We start from the raw sequence: 27,549 nt of genomic DNA on the forward strand, positions 1-27,549 counted from the left end.
TATTGAGATTAAACATTAAGATGACTTTAAACATGAAGTCATGAACACTAACCCAGACATTAGTTGTCTAACTTGAACCTAAAACACTTGTAGCCTGTCCTGCATTCCCCTTATTCCACAATAAGGGGAATGTCAACACAGACACATGTCAGCCCGCACTCTGCTGTTCCTCAGCGCCGCTCCCCCTCCCTCCCGCTGAAATTATGAATGAAGCGTGTAGTAATCATAGAAAACACGACAGAGTCCGTGACAGTTTGTTTTCATCTGATTTCAAATAAACAAAGTCTTGGCTTTTAGAATATTCAACTTATTTTTGCCAAATTCAGATGATAAATATAAATTTGAAGCTTGTAAAGGCATAATTACAAGCGGTAATTTAACGTCACAGCAGGCATAACAACAGCCGGTGTTTCTTGTGAGTGTTTCCCCGGGAAACAAACACAATACACACAAACGCATGCGGCACCCGCGCCGCCATTTGCTCATCCCTGATCTGGATGAACAATGTGAAATATAACCTAGTGTTAAATCAGACTTTAGTTCCACCTGGAGTAAACCCACAAGCTACCCTGCAGTATACAAAGTCATTCAAACTAGCTGCACCTTTACCAGCTTTGATCAATGATCAATCATTATAAAACATATCATATATATGATTCTGAAATGGACCAATCTGCACAATGACTACTTTTACTGTCGCTACTTTCACTATATTTTGATGAGAATACTTTTCTACTTTTACTTGAGGAACATTTTGAATCCAGTACTTTTACTGTAACAATTCCTACACTGTGGTACTTCTACCTTTACTCAAGTACAAGATCTGAGTACTTCTGCTTTTACTCAAGTACAAGATCTTGAGTACTTCTATTTTTTACAAGATCTGAGTACTTCTACTTTTACTCAAGTACAAGATCTGAGTACTTCTCCCATCTCTGCTTTCATAGCTTAAAAAGTACACATTCAGAGTAAAAACAAAAAATAAATATATTTACTGTTGCACATAAAGTTGGAATAATTTTAGTTTTCAGACACATTCCTCTTTTAATAATGGTTTCATTTTCAATGTGATATGTTTGGAAGAGATGGATCATAGCGTTTTGAGAAGATACAAACTTGATCTATCAAGAATAAATCACATTGTCAAAATCATTTCATGAGAAGAGGTACAAAAATATTGTATTCCAACTTCCTGGGCAACAGTGTATATATATAAATAAATACTTGAAAAATTAAAAAAATAGTGATAAAGAAACACAAGGTAGTATTCACCCAAAGAATATTTGTCAAACACAAATTTGGTTTTGATTGAATATTCTTAATAATGGTGCCTTATTGTTGTAAATATAAGTAAAAGGAACACTATTTGTATTAAATGCATCACCTTTAACATTTATAAAAATGTCTTCATCTTGAAGTTGTATCGTTTGTCCCGTTTTTCTTTTTAAATAATATTATCATAATACAAAGAGTAATACAATAAATGACATCTTCAAGTTCGCCTCATGCTCTCAAAACCACAGTAGAAGTCAATTATCTCCACCAGATGGCGCCAGAGAGCTGTTAGAGTTAACGGCTCAGTAAACTGTATTTACACAGAGACACCACCAGGGGGCAACAGCATCTTCACACTGATATCTTTACTCTGCTAAACACATGGCTCCTTATACATATTTCACAGTAAACTTCATTGTTGTTTCAAACAATAAAGAGGTATTGTGGAGTTAGATGTTATGCATGCAACACAATCAAATGATTACATAACTTGAAACCCCCATGGCCATAATGTACTGATGCTATAACCTTGTGTCTTATAAATAGAATATTATAAAGGAAGTGATCAATGCAGAGTCCTAAAGAGGATCCTTTATTGAGCGTACACACTGCAGTAGACGCACACTCAGCAGGGATATGCCTTTGAATTCATTAGGTTAGATCTTGCCGTGTGTGTGTGTGTGTGAGAGAGAGAGAGATGCCCGGGTCAGCAGTTCTAGAGGAGAAACAGGACACTGCACCTCATACTTTCTCATGTATTATGTATGCCAGTGATGTCCGGCTGTGTGTGAGTGTGTGTGTGTGTGTGTGTGTGTGTGTGTGTGTGTGTGTGTGTGTGTGTGTGCTGCACGTATACCCACGTAAGTGCTAACTTTGCATCAATGCTGCCCCTCAGCACAGACAACCATGTATGAGGCGCTCAAGGTCTTATCTGGATTTGTCCGGGAAATCAGTGCTGCGGGAGTCTAATGAGGATTGATGAGACGAGGGGTTTTATTGTCAATAAGATCGATGATCCTCACCTCTGCTGACCCCCGAGTGTTACAGGAAGTCGTTTCAGTTCACGCCTGCTCACATTCTCAAAGTGAGGGAAGTCAGAAGTTATTTCCACACGTTGTTTCCTCATGAATGTCAAATTAAGATCTTCATGAGGTCATCTAAATCTCAAGGCTCAGTGTACTTCTTTACAATCAGTTGTAACAACAGAGGATCGTGCAGTGTTTGCACAAGGTGTGACAATGTCAGATTTAGGGTTAGTTTAGTTACTACGTTTAGTAGTGATGTATTTTTGAAGGTGGACCAAGAAGTAAGCATCACAAGAGCTTCCACCACAAAAAGCCAATAGGCGCGTTCACACCGGAGTACTTTTATCCGTACTTTTTCCGTTTAGTTCCGATAGTGCCTGGAATTCTGCGTTCACCCCAAAAAGATAACTTAGTTCAGATAACTTTTACCCCCATGTTTAGTGCCTGCTAGAGACGTGGGACTTTCCTCGGGAGAGAAAAGTACCAATTTCTATTGGCTGGGCGAATTGCAAACCACGCCCCGTAAAACTCTGAAAAGTTTTGTGAAGCCGCCATTGTATTTGCTGGCATTAGCATTATTAGCAATAGCATTAGCCCCGTGCACCAACGGAGAGAGAATAACTTATGGCAACACAAAAACAACATGGGAGCGGTGGAGATGAGGAGGTGTCGGCGTTCTGGCGATTTACTCGGAAGGCTTCAGTAGAAGCTGCTGCGAGTCCCAGCAGCTTCTACTGAAGCCAGTCCCCAACTCCGGGGACTTCCAGCTGGGGACTTCGGGCGGCAGTATACGCCGTGAAGTTGTTTGCGGCCTGCCAGTAAACCCAAAGCAGAAGAAGAAGAAGCGACGTCAGCGGCTTCATTTGCGTAATCTTCCCTCAGTGTGAACCTGGTGTGAACGCGATCTGTACTTAGTTCCATGGGGGTACTAAGTGCTGGCACTAAGTGCTGGACACTAAGTACGGCAAAGTACTTGGTGTGAAAGCGGCTATTGGGATGATTTTTTGAAGCACAAGTGTACATTTGGGAAGTAAAAGCTAATGTTGGGCTATAAAGGAACTACAGCACGGTCACATGACTTCACGTCACCACCGCTAAGCTAATGGCGGCTAATGTTCGGTATGATGACGTTTAGTCTTCTCATCTCATTTATTAGACACTTGTTAGCAACCGCTGATTTTAAGACACATAAAAGCTTCAGACATTAACTCAATCTCTTCAGCTAATCGTTGCAATTGTAGTCATGGATTTTACAGCCATTAGCACATGTGTAACATTGTCATAGGTGTTACTCACTGACCTCCACACACATGTTATATCATACTCAATGCATTTCTCTCACACGGCGTGGTTATGAAACATCTCAAAGAAGCTCAGGTCATAAGATTTTCATTGCCATTTCTACGCATAGCTTGTGTGCATATGACAATCAAACCTTTGAATCTTTGAAAACATCATTCCTGCAGTCAGGAAAAACATGAGGGTCATGACCTCAAAGAAGATATAGAAAAATACACTGAGAAACTGGAATGGATATTTGTCGCTATTTTCTAACATTTTAGCAATGAATCATGAAAAATCTATCAATCAATACTGAAAATAAATGCATCCATACACCAGCGGTTTACAAAGCCAATTCAAGTTCCTGTTTGCACTGAAAACAGATGTTGAATTGCGTTTTATAACCTATACTCGGAGAAGGAAGCATACGGATTTCACACACAGAATAAAATCACACTGTGTACACAAACATTGCGAGTGACGGTTGTGACTTTTTGAACCCATACATATTCCTGGCAGATTGTCGGTGCCATATGTTCGCAGACACATGCATATTTATGAAGAGCTGAATCTCCGCCTCAATGCAGACATTTACGCGTCTGCATACCCATTTAAAAACTCACATATAGATGCCTTGCCTCCCACTTGAGTTATTCATGGCTCTCCTCTCTGGATGTGTGGTGTTGATCAGGATTGTTAACCTTTCCTTTGTCTACGTCACATACTGAGAGCACACATACGGAGCATGTACAGTTAAATTGCTCTATTTTGAGATTTCGATCTCACGATCTACACGTTTATTTCATTATAATGAGGTGCTGTCGCTTCACTCTTTATGTGTTCATGACTCCTTTGCCTGCTTAGCAACAGGCATTGTACAATGTGCACACTTTAACTTCTTACCTTTATATAAACATTTGCGTGCTATTACTTTGAAGAGGACATATTCTGCTTTATTTCAGGTGTATCTCAGTATGTAGTGTCTCTACTTTAAAGAGTCCTCTCCTGCTGATGTTCAGGTGTATATCAGTATGTAGTGTCTCTACTTTAAAGAGTCCTCTCCTGCTGATGTTCAGGTGTATATCAGTATGTAGTGTCTCTACTTTAAAGAGTCCTCTCCTGCTGATGTTCAGGTGTATATCAGTATGTAGTGTCTCTACTTTAAAGAGTCCTCTCCTGCTGATGTTCAGGTGTATATCAGTATGTAGTGTCTCTACTTTAAAGAGTCCTCTCCTGCTGATGTTCAGGTGTATATTAGTATGTAGTGTCTCTACTTTAAAGAGTCCTCTCCTGCTGATGTTCAGGTGTATATCAGCATGTAGTGTCTCTACTTTAAAGAGTCCTCTCCTGCTGATGTTCAGGTGTATATCAGCATGTAGTGTCTCTACTTTAAAGAGTCCTCTCCTGCTGATGTTCAGGTGTATATCAGCATGTAGTGTCTCTACTGGGACATGTCTCCATGCTTTAATGTTCAAAAAGCTCTTAAAGTCCCGCTCCTTAGCCTATCACGTACAATGTGTTGGAGCGCTAGCCAATAGAAGCGCAAGTGTTACGTAGTGATGTCACTATGTTCAGGAAGTAAACAAAGGAGTCCCATGGAGGTGTTTCCGGCAGATCCTTATAAAAGTTAAAATAAGGTTTTCATTAGTGGACATTTTATCCTTCTACTTTTCTCCACAGTGATAATCTCCACATATACATTTAAAATTGTTGAAGCGTAAATTCAATCTCCAGAAGTAAAAAGTAACGTTAGGCATCACAGTCACATGACTTCAAGTCTCCACCGCTAAGCTAAAGGTGGCCAATGTTCGCCGTTTAGTAGTCTCATCTCATTTACTTGTATTTAATGTCGTAGATCAACACCTGAAAACCTCTTAAGCTTTTAATAAAGACAAAGCTTATTTCAGGCATCTAAGTGAAACACACTCAGAAAACCATAAAGCTTGAGACTAGGGAACAGGAAGTGAATAAATGCCGACTCATTTCCGGGTTTTATGACTCATTCCTGCACCACTCTGTAGGTCATTGTTATACACACACGTTTTATATATAAAAAATGGCAATACAATTGTGTCCGGTCTCTGAGGAGGCTTTATGGACACCTGTTTGACCTAAACTATATTTTGGCCAATCAGGAGAGACTTCAACACAGAGTCCTCCTTTCTTCCGAGGAGATCTTAATGTACTTCGATTCCTCGATTCCTCTGCTTGTTCGCAGTATTGAGTGTTTTTTTAAGTGTGTGTTAAGTACATTGTATGTTCCTGCCTGCTTGTCTATTTTTAGACATGTGGCGTCCTTGCACACATTACCTTCATGGATGAATTAGTGGGTGTGTGAATGGAGTACGTGTGGAGCCTCCTCCTGTGTGAGTCATGCAGTGACGTAAAACACTTTCTGTGACACACACACACACACACACACACACACACACACACACACACACACACACACACACACACACACGTTGGACAACACACTGCCAGCCTTCACGTGCTCTTCCTGTCCTTCCCATCCTTCTCTCTCTTGGCCTTCCTTTTTTTCCTTCATCTTCTATCAACAACCCACCCATTTCCTCAGCTCTGTGTCTTTTCACACGAAAATATTAAGGAGTGCTGCAGGGATGACGTCTTTTTGTACCTGACCCGGAAGTAAGCATCGAAAGGGCTACCTTGGCAAAAGCAACAGGATTTTTGCATTTGATTTTGGTACTTTTACTTATACTTAACCATTTTGTTAACCAGGTTAATGTTCACATATTAACACCACTTTTTGAATAGTTGAAGCAAAAGTGCAATATCCAGATTTAAAAAATCTAACGTTAGGATCAAGCGGCAAACTCTGGGGCAGAGCCGGGAGGCCAATAAGGAAGTGCCACAAACTGCAGTTCATCTATTGGCCGATAGGCGATGACTGCAGAAAGGATGAATTTCCACAGACCCCCATGTTCAAATCTATGGTTAAAATGCCCAACTTTACAGCAGAAATAAATATGTTTCTACCCCTGGATGCGATACAAATCATTCGGGATATACTTAGATTCCACCTTAATGATTATTAAGTGTTGAGTGAATTGTTTTATAATCCAACCCTTTTATTTTTGTTAGGTCTTAAAGTGTTTGCATAAATTAGGGCGTGGTCACTTTGATGGACCTCACTGTCAGCTAACAGCAACTTGTCCACTCTCCTAGGATACAACGTTAGCTAGTTGTAGTTACTGTACTTGACCCTTTAGCCGTGTTCGTGGTGATTGTGCCTTTTAGGGAATGTTGTTACAAATACCAGACAATTAAAATGTTGTGCTGTGCGGTTGAATGTACTAACAGCTTTAAGAATATGACAATAACACAGATTCAGTTGAAACACAACAAGCTGTTTCTCCTCACTCACTTTCTCTTCTTTTTCTCTGCCTGTTGCTGAAGAATTTCTCTCGCTCTGTTGCAATGCAGTCTGCTGGAGCTCAATGTAAGCATATTGCTGCTGCTGCTGCTGCTATTAATCATGAGCTGTCTCGGAAGTAGCTCTACCAAGAATCCCACAAGTGTTTCTGGAAGGCTATATGATTCTTAGAAATGTGGGTTTACTGAGGACTGTATTACATGACATGTCCAAAGCGACTTCCATGCTCAACACTGTGGACAATCCCCACAGGAGCAATTTGGGGTGAAGTGTCTTGTGTCACAACGACATACTGACTGCAGTGGGGTTTGAACCTGTGACCCCCTGATCCCAACACCAAGGCTCTATCCACTGCGGGCGGCACCGTCTCCCTAAAGTTTTGTGGAGAATGCGGGCATCGATCCCGCTACCTCTCGCATGCTAAGCGAGCGCTCAGGCAGATTGAGAAAAACAAACTGTCATCTCTCGCAAATTATGTTAGTTTAGTTAAGTGTTTTTTTTTCTTTGTCTCCTGATTTTCCCCTTTCATTTTGAATAGTAATCTGTTAAGTATTATTATTTGATGACGCCCTTAGTCTGTGTACTACGGTAGCAGTCGCACTGTTATTCTGTTCTTGTATGAAGGTACGTCCTAATGTGACGTCACTACGTTGACTGTTGTCAGTCTGTGAATAAACTTACCGGAGACATGCTGAAGAGAATACCGAGTCTGATTTACTTATTGTTCATACGCGATTCATGTGCACCCAAGCTTAACATAATCTTTCCTCTCGTTTCAGATACTCTGACCTCCCTTCCTTGTGTGTCTCCCACTCCTGTAATTGTCGACCACGCCCCTGATTGTTTCCACCTGTTCCCCATTACCTGGTGTATTTATTGTCCTCGTCTCCCTCTGTCCTGTGCCAGTTCGTTTCGTTTCATGTGACCGTCTACCAGCGCATCATGCCAGAAAGAATCCCAAGCAGAGCTTTGAGCCACGTCTTGTCTAAGTATTCTTATATTCATGCTCCTTGTGTTTTTTTCCTCATCAAGAGCGACTTTGTTTTCATTCTGTTTTTCCTCGTTAAGAGCTCCCGCCCCACTGCTTCAGGCCGTTGTGTCCTTGGGCAAGACACTTCACCCGAATTTGCTCCTGTGGGTATTGTCCACAGTACATGTAGGCTATAATATCAATGTGTACTTGTAAAAGCGCCTCGGTGACTTTGAGGTGTGAAGATGGGCGGTGTGGCGCATTGCATTGATCAAGGGGGTGAAACCCGCCGCCGCTGCGTCTGTAAAGCCGTTGTGTCCTTGGGCAAGACACTTCACCTGAACTTGCTCCTGTGGGTATTGTCCACAGTAGATGACCATTACATGTATGTATGATCTGTATATGTAATGTGTATTTGTAAAGCGCTTTGAGTCATTGATAAAGCGCTATAATAAATATAAGGATTATTATTATTATTTAGTTTTTGTTTCCCACTGTCGTGAGTTTTGGTTTGAATAAAACCTTTTTTGTTAAAAACCTGTGTGAGTCGTGCAATTGAGTTCAAACCCGTTTATTCAGTCGTGACACAAACATTAAAGCAAGGAAACTGTCACAGTGGTGGCACAACATACTGATATGAACCTGAAAATGATCAGAATAGTATGCACGATAGCTACAGGGTGGTTTTGGCTATTAAGTTTGAATGTAAGAGCATTTAACGTTGTCAATGTGGTGCCCAATGAAGAAACTAAGTTAAATACCGATAGTGGTAAAGAACTGTATCATCAGCATCATGTGTTTTTATAGGTCAAAAGTAACAAGGGTTAAATAAATTAAGTAGAGGCATTAAAAGTACAATATCCGCAGCTTAAATGTAGTGGAGTAGATGTATAAAGTAAAGGATAAAAAATAGTATTTTATGTGAGTAAATATTCGTATTTGCTGTCCGGTGAAACACCAAATGCTGTCTGTAAATTCACATCATTCCTCTCTGAAGGTCACTCAGCACTCCAGTGTTTGAACTAAGACTCTGTTATGTTGAATGTCATCGGCAGCATTATGAGAGGGTCTGAATACCCAGAGGTCACAGGTTCACTGACCCACATAGTCCCGGCTTAACTTGTCTTTTCTTACAACTCGCAGATGCTTTCCTGAAATGCAGGCTGCGTGTTTGGCGACCGTCTGTTTGTCTGAGCTCTAAACTCAACCTGTCGTCATGACGAAACACCGGGGTTCATTTAGTCCGCCATTGTTTTTTTTTTTTCGAGATTTAAAGGTTTTAATGTCTTAGGCACATAAGCTACGGTTTAGAAATGGCAATGAAAAGCGTATGACCTGAGCTCCTCTGCCAACAATGCAACATGTATAATAAAATAAAAAATAAAAATAGTGCAAAAGTCCATATATGCGTAAATACAATATGATATATACAAGAAAAGAATGTACATTTAAATATTGTACAGAAAGATGAAATTAAATACTGTTTGTTACAGTGATAACTATTTTGATAAATAAATAAATTGCAAGATGACAACAGATGAATGTTTATGGAGGCACTTTACAGAGCTAAGGGATATTATTTATATTATTTCGTATTTAGTCTTAGGCCTTCACACACCAGGGGCACTTTCTTGTGAGCAATGTATTTTTTAAATTACATCACATGTCACTTGTTAGACGCTTTTACCCAAAGCAACTTACATACTCTGTGGGCAATCCCCACAGGAGCAATCTGGGGTGAAGTGTCTCAGGGACACAACGACATGCTGACTGCAGTGGGGTTTGAACCCCCTGATCCCAACACCAACGCACTAATCCACAACACATAGCGAAAAAGCAACGTCATTTCATTTTGGAGGTTGGATATATATTTGCGAGTTTTCATTTTTCATTAAAGGATCTTCTTAATCACATTTTAAGGAAAAACACTTGTATAATATTTAGTATTGTAATATCTTATATTTAATTTTTCACTATTTAGAATTTTAGAATAAAAAAACAAACAAAAAAAACAAAACGTTTTTAACATTGTCCCAAAAATCTCCGCTATTCTGAGACCCTCACAGTATTCCAGTCCCTTTTCAAAACTAATCTCTTCTACTCATAGCCCACCCCCCCCACCCCCCATCAATCCATGCCGGTTGAGTCCTTGAAAAGCCCTATACAAATATAATGTATTATTATTATTATTATTATTATTATTATTATTATTATTATTATACTGACAGGTATCAGATCTTGCTGTGTAAAACAATCTTCCTGAGAGGTGTCACTTGTGATGTAGTCTGTGTGTCCTACAGTGAATGTATTCCCGACAGCAACAGGTTATAAGAATCAAAGGTTCCCAGAGGATCCCATAGGAAATGCATGCGGGTCATTTTTGACCCACTTATGGAAGCTTGGGGTAGAAATACAAAAACTACAATTTCTTAAAATGTTTATTCAAAATTTGAATGGCATGATATCCAAAACATGTTTTTTGAGGAATAGCTGGAATATGAAATGATAAAGAAATGTAGTTACAAAGATACTTCAAGAAAACCACCTCATCGGGTCAAAAAAGACCCACTTATGCATCTAAGGGTTAATCAGCATGTCAATATATTTTCAGACTTCTGTTTTTGTTATGAATACTTTTACAAATAATATTTTACACAGCCAAAGCAACGTCATGTTTTTCTCGGCACGACGTACACTTTTGAGTTGTAAATGTTAAGGTAAATGTGGTAATAGTTAGAGTTTAAGGGCCTTGTTGCTGTCTTGTAATGGTCTCGTCATGAAAAATAAATGTTGACAAACCTGTTTAGTCACAGTTATGTAACCTCAGACTACTACATAAAAACATGACTAAAGAAATTGTCCAAAAATGTGTCTCAATCCTGATATGGCTCTGCAATTCATTTTCATTTCTGCTAAATCCTTCTTATCACACTTTGGGATTTCTCACCTCCTTTGAAACCGGTCCCACTTCCAAAAAACGTGTTGAACGTGAACTACTCTCACAATATGTTGCTTTGGCTGCCAATGGTGTGTGTTAGAATGCTTAAAAAGCTTATTGTCGTGGCTTCCTTCTTTGTTTTTCCATTTAAGCCAATAGACGCCTTAAACAGACAGTTTTAACTTGTTTCTTTCCTTAAATTACTCACAGTTTGAAGTGCTGCTTGGCCTCCGATGGTTTAGAAGATGTTGCGACGTGTTTGCTCAAAATAAAATAACAAACTTTTGCACATGCAACAAAGAAAAATAGGCCTTTACAATATTCAAAATAAATAGACAAAACTCAAATAAAACAAACAACTTAGGTATTCTTTCTTTCTTTCGTGATAATGCTTATACTTTACAACTTGAAGGGTACTTGTACGGTTTGTATGTACGGTACGAGCACGAGTGTTACGTTACGGTTAAAAACTGTTCCTCGACGGCGTCTCTCAACAGGTTGCCAATCACTGTGGCGTTAGCACAGGCGCCGTAGGAATTGTAGTCCTTATCAAATCAAAATACTGGCTCTGACACTTATTGTAGTTCACGTTGACACAGCATGTAAGAGAACAACAGCTGATACTGTAAATCCCCCCAGTGGTGGGAATGCAGTATTTTTAGACTGATGTTTTTCCACTTTTACTTTAAAAGCTTGCTGTTGACACGACTGACAGATATATGTGACCTTCTTACCTGTTGTTTTTTCTCTCTGTGTGTGCACTCTGTGTTTTTCCCGACCACCAGTGAGAGCCGACTGTTTTATGCACCGTTGCACAAACATCTCTGCAGGCGGCAGCAAACAACATCTGCTCATCTCGAGGCTGAACACTTCTGTAATCTTTGATGAAAGTTATGCAATTGTTGGGCTGTTATAAAAACGTCAAGGTTATCTCTTTTGTAAATAATTAACCAGCTGGTGATACTCCAGGATTGATAATAATGATATCAAGTTTAATCTAATGTTTTGTATTCATTCTAAAATAATCATTTACTAAAGCTTTATAGGTCAAGGAAACTGTAAGAATCATAAACAGCAATGTTTTGGGTTGTAAAAAAGGTCCCTTTGTTAATAATATACTTTCTAATCTCTCTGTTATAACTGCAACAACATCTCTCAACATCTATTTGCTGCAGTTTACAACCACATTTGAGGGATTTTTACTTTAATAGTTCTAACTTTTATACATTAAAAAAACATATATATATATTGTATTATAATATTCAATTTGTTTTATTTCAGTATAGCATGGGTCATCTGTCCTGAAAACCCGATTTTCCACCAGGTTAAAAATAATCTGTTGATTTTTTCTCAGTCTACTCTTTGACACTCATTACGAGAAACAGGAAGTGCTTCTCTTGTTTGTTTGAACCTATTCACACCGGGGGCCACAGGTGTAACCCTACTGACCTGCTTCTGTGTGTGTGTGTGTGTGTGTGTGTGTGTGTGTGTGTGTGTGTGTGTGTGTGTGTGTGTGTACATGTCTTACAGGTATGCATGGGGCTTTACGGGGGAAAACAGGTGGGCAGGAACTCAAATCCCCGCTGCTCTTCTTACAGTCACTTGATTCAAGTCCTGCTGGAGACAGATGGATGGGCCTGTTGACACTAATCCACTGTATGAGGTAATGGATTTAGCGTGTGTGTGTGTCTGTGTGTGTCTGTGTGTGTGTGTGTGTGTGTGTGTGTGTGTATGTTGTTGTTGCACTCCTTCCCTGCCACTCCTGACTTAATGACTGACCTACTTACCCGACAACTCACATGGCCACCTTGCAGGACACACACACACATTTACCGTTTCCAAGAAGCTTCTAAGATACTGTTGTTGTTGTGTGTGTGTGTGTGTGTGTGTGTGTGTGTGTGTGTGTGTGTGTGTTTGTGTGTGTGTGTGTGTGTGCGTGTGTGTGTGTGGGTGGGTGAATGGATAAGTGTGTTCAGTGACTTATTTGTTCATAATTACTATATTGAACTAGAACAGTTATAAAAACATGTGTTGTTATTGATATGAATATAGTTCAATCATAATAAGTCATTCCTTTTTTTTTTATTGGGTATGCTATGCTGCCTTTATCTTGCAATATAAAGATAATGTTAAAGAGGACATATGATGCTCATGTTCTGGTTCATAATTGTATTAATTGCCTCTACTGTAACATGTTTCCATGCTTTAATGTTAAAAAAGGTCATTATAAAGGTAATAATAAAAGTAATAATTATGTAATTGTCTTTCTTGTTTACCTGATACTACGAACAATATACTTTCTTATAATAATCCATTACACCAATTTCAAACGTAAGCCTGATGTCATTTCACCTTTCACCAGTGTTTCATCCATGAAAGCCAATTGCATCACAGAATCAACATTACCCAACTCAATATTTCTTCTTATTTCCCAACATGCTGTGGCAACATCATCATTATTACTTCGTTTTTTATCATTTCCAAACAGTGACTATGTTCCTGCTAATGTTTGCAACAATGACCTGTTCTTACAGCATGTCTTTTTTTCAGACTAATGAAGGAAAGCCAATAAAAAAGACTGAGAGAGAGGCGTAGAAGAAGAGCATGTGATCGAGAGTGATGGTGAGCTACAGAGACGCGGACTGAGAGACAAGCCTGGCTTTGTTTGAGAGCTGCAGTCTGGATTACACAATAAAGCAGATCCACATGGAGGCCTGAGAGGAATCCAGCCTCATGGCCCGGTCCTTTGTGTGCGGCAGGAAGCCATCGCCACTGAGGGAGGGAGAACACATCCTGAAACATGTCCGTCAGCACTAAACGTTCTCACACCTGCATCCATTGAGTGTTCAAAAGGAACATACTATAATTTATGATGTTTTTAATCTACTATCAGTAATTACATCTACAAAGAGTAATAAAGACTCTACGGAAGTCAGGTGACACCCTGAAGCGACAAAGTCCATGTAAGGTGGAAATGAAGCTGGATGGATCGGTCAAAAAGTAAAGAACATAATCAGTTTGTGTCTCGTTTAAAGGCCCAGATACACCGGCCAGTCACCTGAGAAGTGGCAGACGCCGACACCGACTGTTACGTCGCCGGACTCTCCTGCGTATTTGCCGACTTCGCGCACTGGAACACACCGCAAATCCGAGCCGAGCACGTATGAACTGCGCATGCGTGAGTGGCAATAACTCTCCTTACCAGCAGGCGGCGGTAGTGTGTATTCATAATTCAAAAGAGGCAACAACCGGAACAACCGGAAGACAGAGAAGAAGAACAGACTCCGTGATATAAACAAACAACAAATAGCGTTTTTCTTTCCATTTTCACTCTCGTCCGTTGAAAACATGAACGAACAGGAGCTCTATAAACCGATGAGGTGAAATAGCCGTCCGTGTGTGTTCCATCTTCCATTTTAAATCATTTGTTTACCTCCCTCACTTCCGTTAACGCTTCTCATGCACTGATTCGCTAGCTGAACAGCCAATCAGTGTTATCCCTTTGTCCGACTTCCGGTGGTGTTCCCGACGCCGATTCAACATGTTGAATCGGCAAGAAAAGGCGTCAGGTCGGCAGAAAAGACCAGACGGTGCGGCGCACACCACTCCGAATAGGGCGTGCCCACGCTCATGTTCGGCCCGACTCCCATTTACTGCCGATTTCGGGCCGGTGTATCTGGGCCTTTAAAGTCAGCGTTGACTTATTTTAACTTTTGCGTAACTAATGTACTTAAATAACCCTAACCCAAAGTCACACACTTACTTATTGTATCTAACTCTAATCACAATATTTTCCGTAGTTAAAACTAACGTATTTCCTGAATATCAATCTTTTCTCTAACCCAAATTAAAAATGTAAACATACTCAACAATCTTTTCCGAAACCTAAACAACCAACCAGTTTTAATTGTAATTTGTAGCTAACCTAGTGCTTTAAGCGTACTTAATCGAAACGTGATGTTTTTCAAAACCTAACCAAGTAGTTCAAATGTACTCATATAACCTGAAACACAATGTTTTCCTAAACCTAACAAAGGATTTTTGTCGACTAAACATGTTCTGCACTACTCAACGAAAAAATTATATCAAAAACGTGATTAACCCGCCGTAACCTTTTTCCTTACTTCGAGCAAACGTATCAAACCAAAACCATCTTTGTCTTGACCTAGCCGAGTACTAAACATGTTCTTCAATACTAACGTCACATAAGTAAGTTCTGTCACAAACATACTCATTGTAACCCTGATGGTTATCTTTCCATAAACCTCACCAAGAAGTTCAAACTTACTAATTCAACCCAAATCACAATCTTTTCCTAAGCTAACCTAGTATTTCAAATGTACTTATTAAACCCTAATCGCAAATTAATACTTCAAAGTAATTTAAACCTCAGCCACAATCTTTTAACTAAACCTATCGAGGTTGTTCAAACATACGTATCATAACCCGAACCCTTAACCTAGCCAAGTAGATTTGTTAGTAGTTTTTGTCACATACATGAGAGGCTATGTGACAAACGTACTTATTGTAACCCTAAACGCAATCTTCTCCCAAGCGAGTTAAAACAAACGTATTATAACCTGAACCACGATATTTTTCCTAAAGCTAACAAATAAATTCCAACTTTCTTATTCCAACCCGAACCACGAGGCCAATGTTGACCTGCTGGCATGGTCATGAAATTGAATTCGGACATGTTCCTCTATGGACGGCTTGTGAGTATCGTATGTAAAGTTTTGTGAAATTCTTGTAAATGTTGTAGAGAATTAGATCATAAGATGAATACTCATAATGAATACTAAGGTCTGTACGTTTAGTTGTACTCAAACAATTCAAGCATGGACAAATGGCTACCATTACCACTGACTAAACTAACTAAACAGATTAGATATAACACACGGAGGGTTTGTTACATTTGGAAAAAGCCAGGAAGACCTTGACTTACTGGTAAAAGTTACTGCATTTGGAACAGAAATAAACAAACATGCTTAAAGTTACACATTACTTTTTAACTACAACATTTTGTGAATGGATTGAGTTAAATCGTGCCAGTTTTTGTTATTTTTGTGTAAGAATGTGTCCAGTGTGCTTCCTCGTGCGGCTCCAGTGATGTTTATCCGTGTTGCTTCGACCTCTGACCCTGTTGGGGAAACGTCCAAGTTTTTTTTTTTCCCTCTTCTGACACCTGATCCCAGAAATAATCTCACACGAGACTCTCAGGAATGTGCTCTCCTCTCAGGTCTCGATCACCTGAGGCCTGTTGTTTGCCGCCTTGGGACAAACTGGATCAAACTGGATTAGAAACTAGGTGCAGTGTGTGTGTGTGTGTGTGTGTGTGTGTGTGTGTGTGTGTGTGTGTGTGTGTGTGTGTGTGTGTGTGTGTGTGTGTGTGTGAGAAGCAGCATCACTTACACTTACACTGTGAGAGTGTCAACAACGTGAGAAGATGACGCGAGCAGAAGATGTGTGTCATCGGGCGACGGTGTGTCTTGTGTCACTAGATACATGTCAACATATTATCTACGTGAGTGAACACAATCAGACACAACATGTAACCCTTCAGCTGTTTGTGTTTCCCAAGAATATAAACAATGCATAATCTGATGCACAAGATGTAAACAACCCCCTTTGAATGATGCATTTGTATGCAGTGGTGTAAAGTAACTAAGTATATTAACTGTACTCAAGTATTTCCATTTTGTGCAACTTTAAAGTTCTACTCCGCTAAACTCTGGTGGCAAAATGTTTACTTTTGACTGTATTAACACTCGCAGTGGTATAAATCAACCGTGTATTTTACAAAGCCTCTGTAATTAGCTCCCAATTGGAAATACTAATAAATACAAAATGCCCTTACATGTATTTTACAGAGATAAAAACAGGACAATATATTTTATAATAATAAAGTACATTGAGAAAAGCTATTCGGCATTATAATAAGATGATCAATTAATTAATTATGATGTGCTTTAATGGCTTCAAGAGACCTTTTCTCTGCCTTTTTCCGTAGTGTGTTATATAGGTTTTTTTTGCATGTAAATGGTCTGCAGACGAGTTCTGTGTTCTTTCTCAACCCTGCTTGTAACAGAGTATTTCTACACCGTGGTATTTATACTTATATTATTACATTATAGCACTTCCTCCTTGTTTCTTCTATAAAGGCAACAGTGGATTAGATAGCACCATTATGTTCTTCCCTGCACAAAAACAAAAGCTTCTTGTTGTGCAGAGTTGCGTAATCACAACTGAATGCAGTTAAGCTTCTCTGCTTTCAGATCATATTTTGGCTATCTCACTGGGAAACCCTTCTCTGTGGTTTAACTCCCCTTCCCTCACCCCATATCTCATTTCCACTGTGAACCGTGGCCATGCTGACCTCCTCCTGCTGTGAGATTTGTGTTTTAAATCCTGTACAATGCCTCATTATTAACTTGGTACCAAACATCTTACAGCCATTGAATGCGACAGGAAACAGTCAGTGAACACAGTGGCTTACTTTCATGGTGTCTGGCTGTCAGGAACAATGGACGCCATTCACCAATAAGTTTGTTATTACATTTCTCATGAGAAATGCAAGTCCATGTCAGAATGTGATGTGTTCTTAAACCACATAATTGTTTGTACTTGTTCTTCTGATGATGAATCCCATCATCTTGCTGAACTGAAATGTCTGCAATTACATTATCACGCCCTGCTAATCCGAAATTGCATGAGAATGTAGATCCATAACTCACAGAAGTTGAGGAGAAAAATTGAGAGAATTAAAGGGGCCCTATTATGCAAATGCTCTAGTGTTCAAGAGAAACTCCCTCTGAAGGGGACACAGAGATGTTAGCCTTTGCACACCATTTACATGCATACAAATGTAAATAACACACTACAGGAAAGGCAAAAACCCAAAAAGCAGAATAGGGCCTCTTTTGGTACGGTTGGTGAATGAAGCCCAATGACTCATCGGTGATGTTAATATTTGTTCTACTGCTCAGCCGTTGACGCATGAAATGTATGATTACACTTTTTAACCGCCAGTGTGGAAAGTGTGTTTCCCCCAGTATGTGACACACTGCCCTGAACTTGTAATGGAAAGCTGAAATCATCCACTCAGCTGCTGCCGGAGGCCCCTAAGCAGCGTCACATTCCTGTCTGAGGAGAAAATAAAAATCACCCCATCATTTCTGCACCAGTCATGGAATGCCATCTTTATTTATGGGTCCATTGAAGGTGGCACCATCGACAAACAGTTGTGGAGGAAAACTAACCAAATCTGCTGACAGACGATTGATGCCCTCATGACTGTATGGTTAGCTTAGCTATGCTCAGAGACACGACACATGGACAAAAGGGGGCTTAACCACTGATTAAACAAAGTCGATTTTACACGGTAAATAGTAAGATGCAGTTATGATGTATCACGGAGGGTCAAACCCATAAGTTAGCATCGCAAGGGCCCCCTCGACAAATAGCAACACACGTTTATAATACTTACATGCTTTGTTCAGCAGGATAATCTCCACCGATTAACACAAATTGTATAATTGCTGAAGCTTAAATCCGATCTCTATTAGGCTATAAATGAACTACAGCATGGTAACATGACTTCACATCAACACCGCTAAGCTAAAGGTGGTTAATGTTGGGCGTGGTGACGTTTTGGTCGTTGGGTATTTACTGAGGTCTTTTATGTCCTAGAACAAAACCTAAAAATCTCTTACGGCCCGTCTACACTACAGTCATCGACAAATGCTTTCAACGCTTCGCCCATTCACTTGAATGGGGTGAGGTAGAAGATTTTTAATCTTCGCCGAACTGCATTGTGGGGAGCATGGCATGGCTTTGCAAGCATCACGAGCATCTATCGGCATCAAAAGTTGAACAATGTTCAAGTTTTGAGGCTCGATGCTTGGCATCAGCCAATCAAATCCCGTTTATGCAAATCCCGCCAGTGCAAGCGCAGCCAATCAAACCGCGTGCAAGCTGGGAGAGCCAGACCGCAGTTCATTTCCTCATATTCCAAACGAGATATTACGGTAGCAAATCACCCGGTTCTTTAAGACCAGAACTATTTACCGGGATACAAACCGGAGGAACAAGGCATGGAGGGAGGTGGCAGAGACAGTGGGTGAAACTGGTAGGTTTTTCGCCTGTTTGGAGAGTTTATATCCAGTTTACTTCGTTTTAACATTGCTATTGCTTTGTATGTCGGGGGCGGGAGATTCGTGTGATTGGTTGTTGGTCGCGTTGCTCGCAAAAAATCGCCCAGCTTCAAGATTTTTTTATGCCTGTAGTGTCGATGGGCCGTTAAGCTTGTGTTAAGCACAGACCTCATTCTAGGGATCTAACCAAACACGTATTTAAAAAACCATTGACTTTGAGACAAGCGAAACAGGTGAAATGCTAAATGATCTCAGGCTTTTTCCCACTTCTAGTGTTTGTGCTGAGTTGAAAAATGAGTGAGTTCACCAAATGTCAAACTACTTACATAATTTCATCCAAAGGGCTCAGGCCAGACAGAAGTTAATTCACTGCAACAAAAACAACTAGAACTTGAAAATGCTGTGCGCTCGCATTCCTGTCTGAGGAGTAAATAAAGATCACTCCGTTCCTGAACCAGACATGGATTAGCAACTTTGTTTATGTCTCCTCTTAAGGTGGCCCCATTGACAAACAGTCGTGGTATTAAGACCCGGGGGAAACTAACCGAAGCTGCTGATGGGTAACGGTCATCGCAGCACAGACGTGACATTCCTGCAGCCGGCCGTTAAAGTGGAATGAAAGCTAGCCGAGAGACACGTGACTGCAGTTTAGTCTGTTGGTTTGGGATCGTACGGGTTGCTGTATATGGCCAGGATTCCTGGAGCAGAGGGGAGATTTCCTCCGAAGTCAGGGAGGAAAAAAGGGGGGAGGGGGGATCTTTAAGAAACAGGGCCATGTTAGGAGAGCCAAATCAGAATTTCAAGCTTGCCCTACTTCTTTTAGCCTCCGGTCAACCCCAGGAAAGAAGGAGAGGCACGCCCAAAAGGGGATCCTTAAATAAAGAACCCCAAAACAGCCCCCCCCCCTCACCTCTTTACCCCTCTGTTAACCGTCACAAGCTTCAGCTGTTTGGCTGTGGCTCGTGGGGTTCACTCGAGGCTTCGCTGCCTGTTAAGTTATTTGGTGAAAGGGTAAGAGCAGGGTGGGGTTGGGCTGAAGAAAGTGGGGGGAGCTGACCTACATTCTGCCGCCTGGCGCTGAGTTAATACCTATGGTTAATACCCACAAAGACCTCTTTGAGTCATACCTATTTCTGTCAGGCAGCTAAATATGTAAAAAGAGAACCAGGTGGTAGCTTTGGAAAGCATTAGCATGTATTACATTTTATTTGACCTACGTTTTATGAATTGTTGGAGCAAAACGAAACACAGATGATTAAGAGGGACAATGTTGAAAAAGAATGTACTTCCCCGAGTAGAATTTCTCTTATTTCATGGCCTTGAAAACAAATGACACAATCACCAACTTCTGTTTTGAAATGATGAAATTAACATCTTATGTCCAACAATAGACTTTACATAAAAATAAAAATACATAAAATATTGTGTAGTTTTGTTTCTTACTAATTAGCAAATGTTAATTAAGGGCTTTCAGAACGCCGTACGCTACCTTGAAAACTCCAGTTATTACAATGAGGCTAAACGCACCCATGTAAATGTGCATATATTTTGTTTGCTGAACTTATGGGGATAAAAACCTGACTCTGGCCAATCAAATAGAGGGAGACGAAAGACCCGGAATAAGAAGTAAAAGTGATGAAAAATGATAAGTTGTACAACACCTAGCTACTGCTACGGTGTCAGAAGAGGGAAAAAAAAACCCTTGGACGTTTCCCAACAGGGTCAGAGGTCGAAGCAACACGGATAAACATCACTGGAGCCGCAGGTGGAGGCACACTGGACACATTCTTACACAAAAATAATAAAATTTAACACAATAACAAAATGTTGTAGTTAGAAAGTAATGTGTTACTTTAAACATGTTTGTTTATTTCTGTTCCAAATGCATTCACTTTTACCAGAATAAGAAGTAAAAGTGATGAAAAATGATAAGTCCTACCATAGCCGTGGGAACATGTTTCAAATGGGGGGTGCTGTGGGGATGGGACCAGGGCCGGTTTTGACCGATTTGCGGCCCTAGGCAAGATTTTAGCTGGCAATGAAAAACCTGAATGAAATCACATGGTGTTAAGCTAGCTTTCACAAGCCTATCCACCTGCGTCATCACACAGAACATAAAGATACATATCATGACGTTAAGCAACAAATAACTTATGCTAACCGTATTAATCAACCTATGTTAGCAAACTATCATTAGCTGTTAACGTTTTGTCCCTATTCTAATGTGAACGTAAACATTAGTCTGCCAACAACACTTGGATGACTAGCTAAAATAACGTAGCACAAATTGTTGGCTAATGTTACGTTTTTTAACTTAGTTATATCAAATATTAAGGATGTTTTCTTTGACAGCTATCATACTGAATAAATATTTACTGTGAATGTATGCAAACATGTATGGCATATGGCTGTCTAACAGAAGTGAAATCCATTTTTCACTTATTCTGACAATGTACTTAACCCCAAATAAAAGAACCCAATAAAAAGAGTTGTTAAATAATAGTGAAGTCACGTTGTAATAACAATAACTCATCTCTCTCAAGTTTTATTTTTCAGCTTTGCCAAAAGCCACTGTGTCAAGTGTCCTTCTTGGGTTGCCGTCCGGAGATCTCGCACATGCCACTGCAGATCGGGCAGAGCTGCAGATCGGGTAGTGACAACCTACACCGGGGCTTTTTAGGACGAGGCATCAGAGTGGTCATCCCATCATGTGTTGTCCGCCGGATACTCCAGGAGTTTCCTTATCTGGCTGGACGAAATCAAATGCAAATCACAAAATATTAGAGAAACTTAGTTGTTTTAGGTTCGTTAGCTTGCCAGCTAGGTTAATATGCTAACCTACGTTTGCTAGTTGTTCAGTGTAATATGCCAACCTACTATGAACAACAGCTAGTGGTTCATATTAGTCTAGCAAGAACATGTTTACAATTGCAATCTTATACGGGTAGTCGTTCGGTCATTCATTGTAGCTGGCATAAAAACAATGTTTTCCCTTGCATGTCTAGCTCTTGGTAGCATTCTTGTTTAGCTCGGTAGCATACACGCTAGGAACACCAACTATAATGTAATTAAGTTTTGCGACTGACCGTATGGTAAATCACCCAAAGTATACTGTCTATGAGTATTTTGTGTGTGAATGCAGACATTCTCCTGCTATGAGATACATGTGAGGCCATCTGCTGACATTGGAATTGATATATGGAAACGCTAGCAACTTAGTTAGCCCAGTTAGCACTGTGTCAATGGCTTAGCAGCCCCAAAAACGTTTACCCATTTAAACAGTCTTGGTAGATACCTTGTTTGTTTTAAACATCGTAAATACACAAACAACAATGAATACTTAAAGTTTGTGTACCCGAATCTTCCACTGGTCCAAACAAAGTAGGAACAGCATCGTTCTTCAGTGCCCTACGCTGTACATATCCGGCATGAATCGCTGAAAGGTTTGTGAAGCTTTGTTTCGTGAAATGCTGGCAGAGGGTGTGGCCTCTGGGTATTCACACGTCACAGTACCCAGGAAGTAAACAATGGAAAAGGAGAAATTTCCAATGAGGCACTTTGGGGCAGCATAGACTGTTTTAGAGTTTTACTCGCTACAGGGTGTATTTTGAGGGTTTTTGACTGCAGACCGTTTACATGCATTAAAACCTTCATAACACACAAGGGGACGGGTAATAACTGGAAAAGCATGACATGGGACCTTTTAAAAAATCAGCAAAAGCCTTTGATTAAACTGCATCGCTTCTTTATCACTGTTCTTTTTCTCCATTGGTTCTTTATCGACGTCATGCACTCAGCTGCCAAATAAAATTATCCTCGAATCAAACCCACTATTATACAGCACGCTTGTTGCCAATATTCAAATTCGAATGTCACGTAAGCAGAATTATTTGCATATTGTTCGAGCACAGACCTGACTGTGTGAACTGACAGGCATGCATTAAACACACATTTACTTTTAATGTCCTCTTTGTTTCCTTGTCCCTGCCACTCCCATTGCTTGTAAAGACTCATCAGGCTTTAACACACACACACACACACACACACACACACACACACACACACACACACACACACACACACACACACACACACACACACACACACACACACACACACACACACACACACACACCAGTGATTATGACTTTCCACAAGGTCACTAAGGCTGGCGCTCATCCAAAGTCAACAGTGATCATAACAAACGGCAAACTGCATTTTGTTTGGAGGACTAAGATGTCCATAGATAGCGATGAAGCTTTTTTCTTTAGAGGTCAAGGGTTAGTGAGAGATATTCGTAGAAATATCTCTTGAAAAAGGTAAAGAATGTCCTCGTGTTTTTCTTTTTTCTATCAGTTGTTGTTCCTCCGACTGAAGCGTCACGTGTGACTGCTGACCTAATTTTTAGCCATGGATGAGGGATTGAAAACAAAACAGAGGCAAGTGAGGGGAATTTGCCACATACACGTACACGCACGCACGCACACACACACACACACACACACACACACACACACACACACACACACACACACACACACACACACACACACACACACACACACACACACACACACACACACACACGTTATGAGTAATGGAGCATCTAGGATTCATATGACATGACTAGATTGAATGATTGATGATTCTTGATGGCAAAGGTGGAGCAAATGTTAACTTATTACCTTGTATACTGCTAATGGATATGTTAACCTATAATTATATGTTTATTTACGAGTTGATTTATATTTCAGACAGAGGGTGAAAAGAGGTGCTGCAGCACAGTATGAGAACAACAAAGAGCTTTTTGAACATTAAAGCATGAAGACATGTCCCAGTAGAGACACTAAATACTGATATACACCTGAACATCAGCAGGAGAGGACTCTTTAAAGTAGAGACACTACATACTGATATACACCTGAACATCAGCAGGAGAGGACTCTTTAAAGTAGAGACACTACATACTGATATACACCTGAACATCAGCAGGAGAGGACTCTTTAAAGTAGAGACACTACATACTGATATACACCTGAACATCAGCAGGAGAGGACTCTTTAAAGTAGAGACACTACATACTGATATACACCTGAACATCAGCAGGAGAGGACTCTTTAAAGTAGAGACACAACATACTGATATACACCTGAACATCAGCAGGAGAGGACTCTTTAAAGTAGAGACACTACATACTGATATACACCTGAACATCAGCAGGAGAGGACTCTTTAAAGTAGAGACACTACATACTGATATACACCTGAACATCAGCAGGAGAGGACTCTTTAAAGTAGAGACACTACATACTGATATACACCTGAACATCAGCAGGAGAGGACTCTTTAAAGTAGAGACACTACATACTGATATACACCTGAACATCAGCAGGAGAGGACTCTTTAAAGTAGAGACACTACATACTGATATACACCTGAACATCAGCAGGAGAGGACTCTTTAAAGTAGAGACACTACATACTGATATACACCTGAACATCAGCAGGAGAGGACTCTTTAAAGTAGAGACACTACATACTGATACACACCTGAACATCAGCAGGAGAGGACTCTTTAAGTAAAGTACTTTGATAAGAGTAAATGTACTTTATAATATTCCTCCACTACGTAGTATTGTGTGTACTTTCCTCAACATTTCCACACTGCTGGCTTGAGATAGCTCTTTCGTAGTAGACCAAACAACAGAAAATGTATTTCATGATTGCAACACGAGCGTTATATGTTTCATGTGTTACAGGAAAGGCTTTGGCATCTGCTTCTTGTCCTTTTCTCGTAACACCGCTCAAATATGTGGTCTATTTGCACGTAGTCTTTGTTGTAAAACCCATTAAACCTTCCCAGTAAAAAGTCCATTATGTTGCGCGTCATAAAACCGTTTGATAAGTCAATATTTAAGATTAGCACACTTTCATTCATGACTCTTGCTTCATATGTGCGCTCTCTTCACACTAAACTCAGTCCTTATGCTAACAGCGCTTTGATTTTCTCCCACTGTACTGTGAGATAATCATATCGAGGCTTCAGGCACACTTTATAAACACATTGCTTCTTGTTTCATGACTTCATTGCTCTTTGTTCGCTATGCCAAGCCATTAAACTAGTTTTGTTCGGATAATAAACGCCCCAAACATCTCAGATTTGCATATTAACTAAGGCGTAGCTCCAGGGCATTGTGTAATAGACAAGGTAATATTTTTCCCTCTGTTGTGACAAGATTCCAGCCTGTTGGATTTTGGCAGCGTCCGTGTTATTGCTCTTGTGTAATCTAGTGAAACAATGCAGCCCCGACACTGACCCAACATGTTTTTCATGCGCTGATTTATTGCTTTGTCCTTTAAAATGACAGTTTGTGATTCACTATGAACTCAACATGAACAAAACATTTTCACACCTTTAAGTAACACAAGTTATACCTAATAGTAAATACACTCCATTACAAGTCAAAAGTCAAAGTCAACTTTATTGTCAATCTTTCAGTTTGTGTGTACAGACAGAGAGATCGAAATACTGTTTCCCACAATCCCGAGGAATAAAAAGTACAAAAATATATAAAAACATTTATAAAAATATGCATATACATAAATATATACACACATACATAATCAACAGACACATTTATACTAATGCTGTCAAAATTATCGCGTTAACGGCGGTCATTTTTTATTTTTATTAATTGCGTTAAAATATTTAACGCATTTAACGCATGTGCTGAATGGCCAGCCCCATACATCCCACCAGTGGCAGCGCCGGGATAGGCTTCAGCCATACCAAGAAATGGCTGAGCCCCACCTTGAAAAATGATGTTAAAGTAAGCTAAATAAAGTCCGCCAACTCGCGCCGAGTAAATTGCACAGACAGCAGTTAGTAAGATTGATCAGTAGCCACTTGTCTGGAAATACCGAAGACTAGAAACGGTTTTGAAAACTTTTGTCACGTAGTGATCGTCTTCTCAATAGAACATATTTGATAATGTCTTCTGGCCAATCAGAATCAAGATAACGGCGTGGTGGTGTTGCAGGAAGTCCTGACGGAGAATACTTTTGCTGTAGTACATCTCTATATACATCGATACAATATTTCGGGTTGATTTAATGAAATAAGACCCCAAGGTTTGATGATTGATAGGTGTGTGGGCTGTCTTTCATTTTGACACAATGTTATAATGAACATACATACATACTGTATGTTAAATGGATATATCCGCCTTCTTTCATTTATCTTTCCATTCCCACAACAATATACATAAATAAATTGAATATTTTGGACATAGTTCGAATGGTGATTAATCATGAGTAATTAATTTTTAAGCTGTGATTAATCTGATTAAAATGTTTAATCGTTTGACAGCCCTAGTTTATACATATGCACACATTCAAATATATCAATACAAGCACAACAGTCAATATATACAAAATAACACTCACTTCAAAATCTGAAGTTTAAGAAAATGAAGGAGTGTCCATAGCAGCGTAAAAATTAAACTGTTACTTTTGAACAGACAGAAGTATTGGCAAGTACTCATTATGTACATGAGTGTTGTATCATTATATAATAAGATTATGTGTCACTACAACTGACAAATACTGAGATATATGCTGCAATGTTAACTTCTGGGTCCGCCTATGACTGCACTTTTTTTTTTTTGTGCCATACTATTGCCAAACGTTGAATTATCTAACCATTCACATGTTCTATAACTTCTTTCATCAGATTGAGCCTACTATTTTTTTTTCCATAGACATGTTGTTACAGGATATCAAGTTGTATCATAAAACTCTGTTACGCTGACATCCCCACTGACATTTCGTATTTTCCATATGAATAGTAAAGTTATTCTTTTATGTATTTAAACTTCTGTGTGAGGCAACAGGTTATGTCATTGTATTGTAAGTGTTTAACATTTGATAAGCATGAGCATTGCACAACAGAGAACTTCAGATGTACCACAAATAACTTCATCAGCTTCAGTTTCAGATCGTGCCTGCCTCTCCCTGTATATTTGACTCATTCAAATAAGATACGATAAGATGTACTTGTTAATCCAAAATCCAAATTCGGGAATTTATTTTGTTGCAGAAGCATACAACAAAACATAATAACATAATAACAAATTAAAAGAGTGGAAATAAACAATTCTAAAAATCTGTATTACAAGTTATACACCACAATTTTTTGAGGCGATTTGTCACATTTCTCATCGGCGCACCCCCTCAGCTCTGCTGCGCATCCCAAAAATGCATGTTCTTCACAAATGTGGCTCCATTTGAAAGGTAACAGGCTTTCCAACGGTATAATATTTATTGCATTGTTACAACCTAGAAATCCTCTACCAAACACACATTTCCTTACATTCTGTGTTATGTTTAAAATGTGCACATTCTTACTTTAACTTCCTATTTTAATTACTTTCTTTAATTCTAATATGGAGCAACTGTCACCAACCTAATTCCCCCCCGGGATAAACACAGTATTCTGACTCTGATCTCCACC

This window comes from Notothenia rossii (genome assembly GCF_949606895.1).
Source record: "Notothenia rossii genome assembly, chromosome: 8".
Lineage (NCBI taxonomy): Eukaryota > Metazoa > Chordata > Actinopteri > Perciformes > Nototheniidae > Notothenia > Notothenia rossii.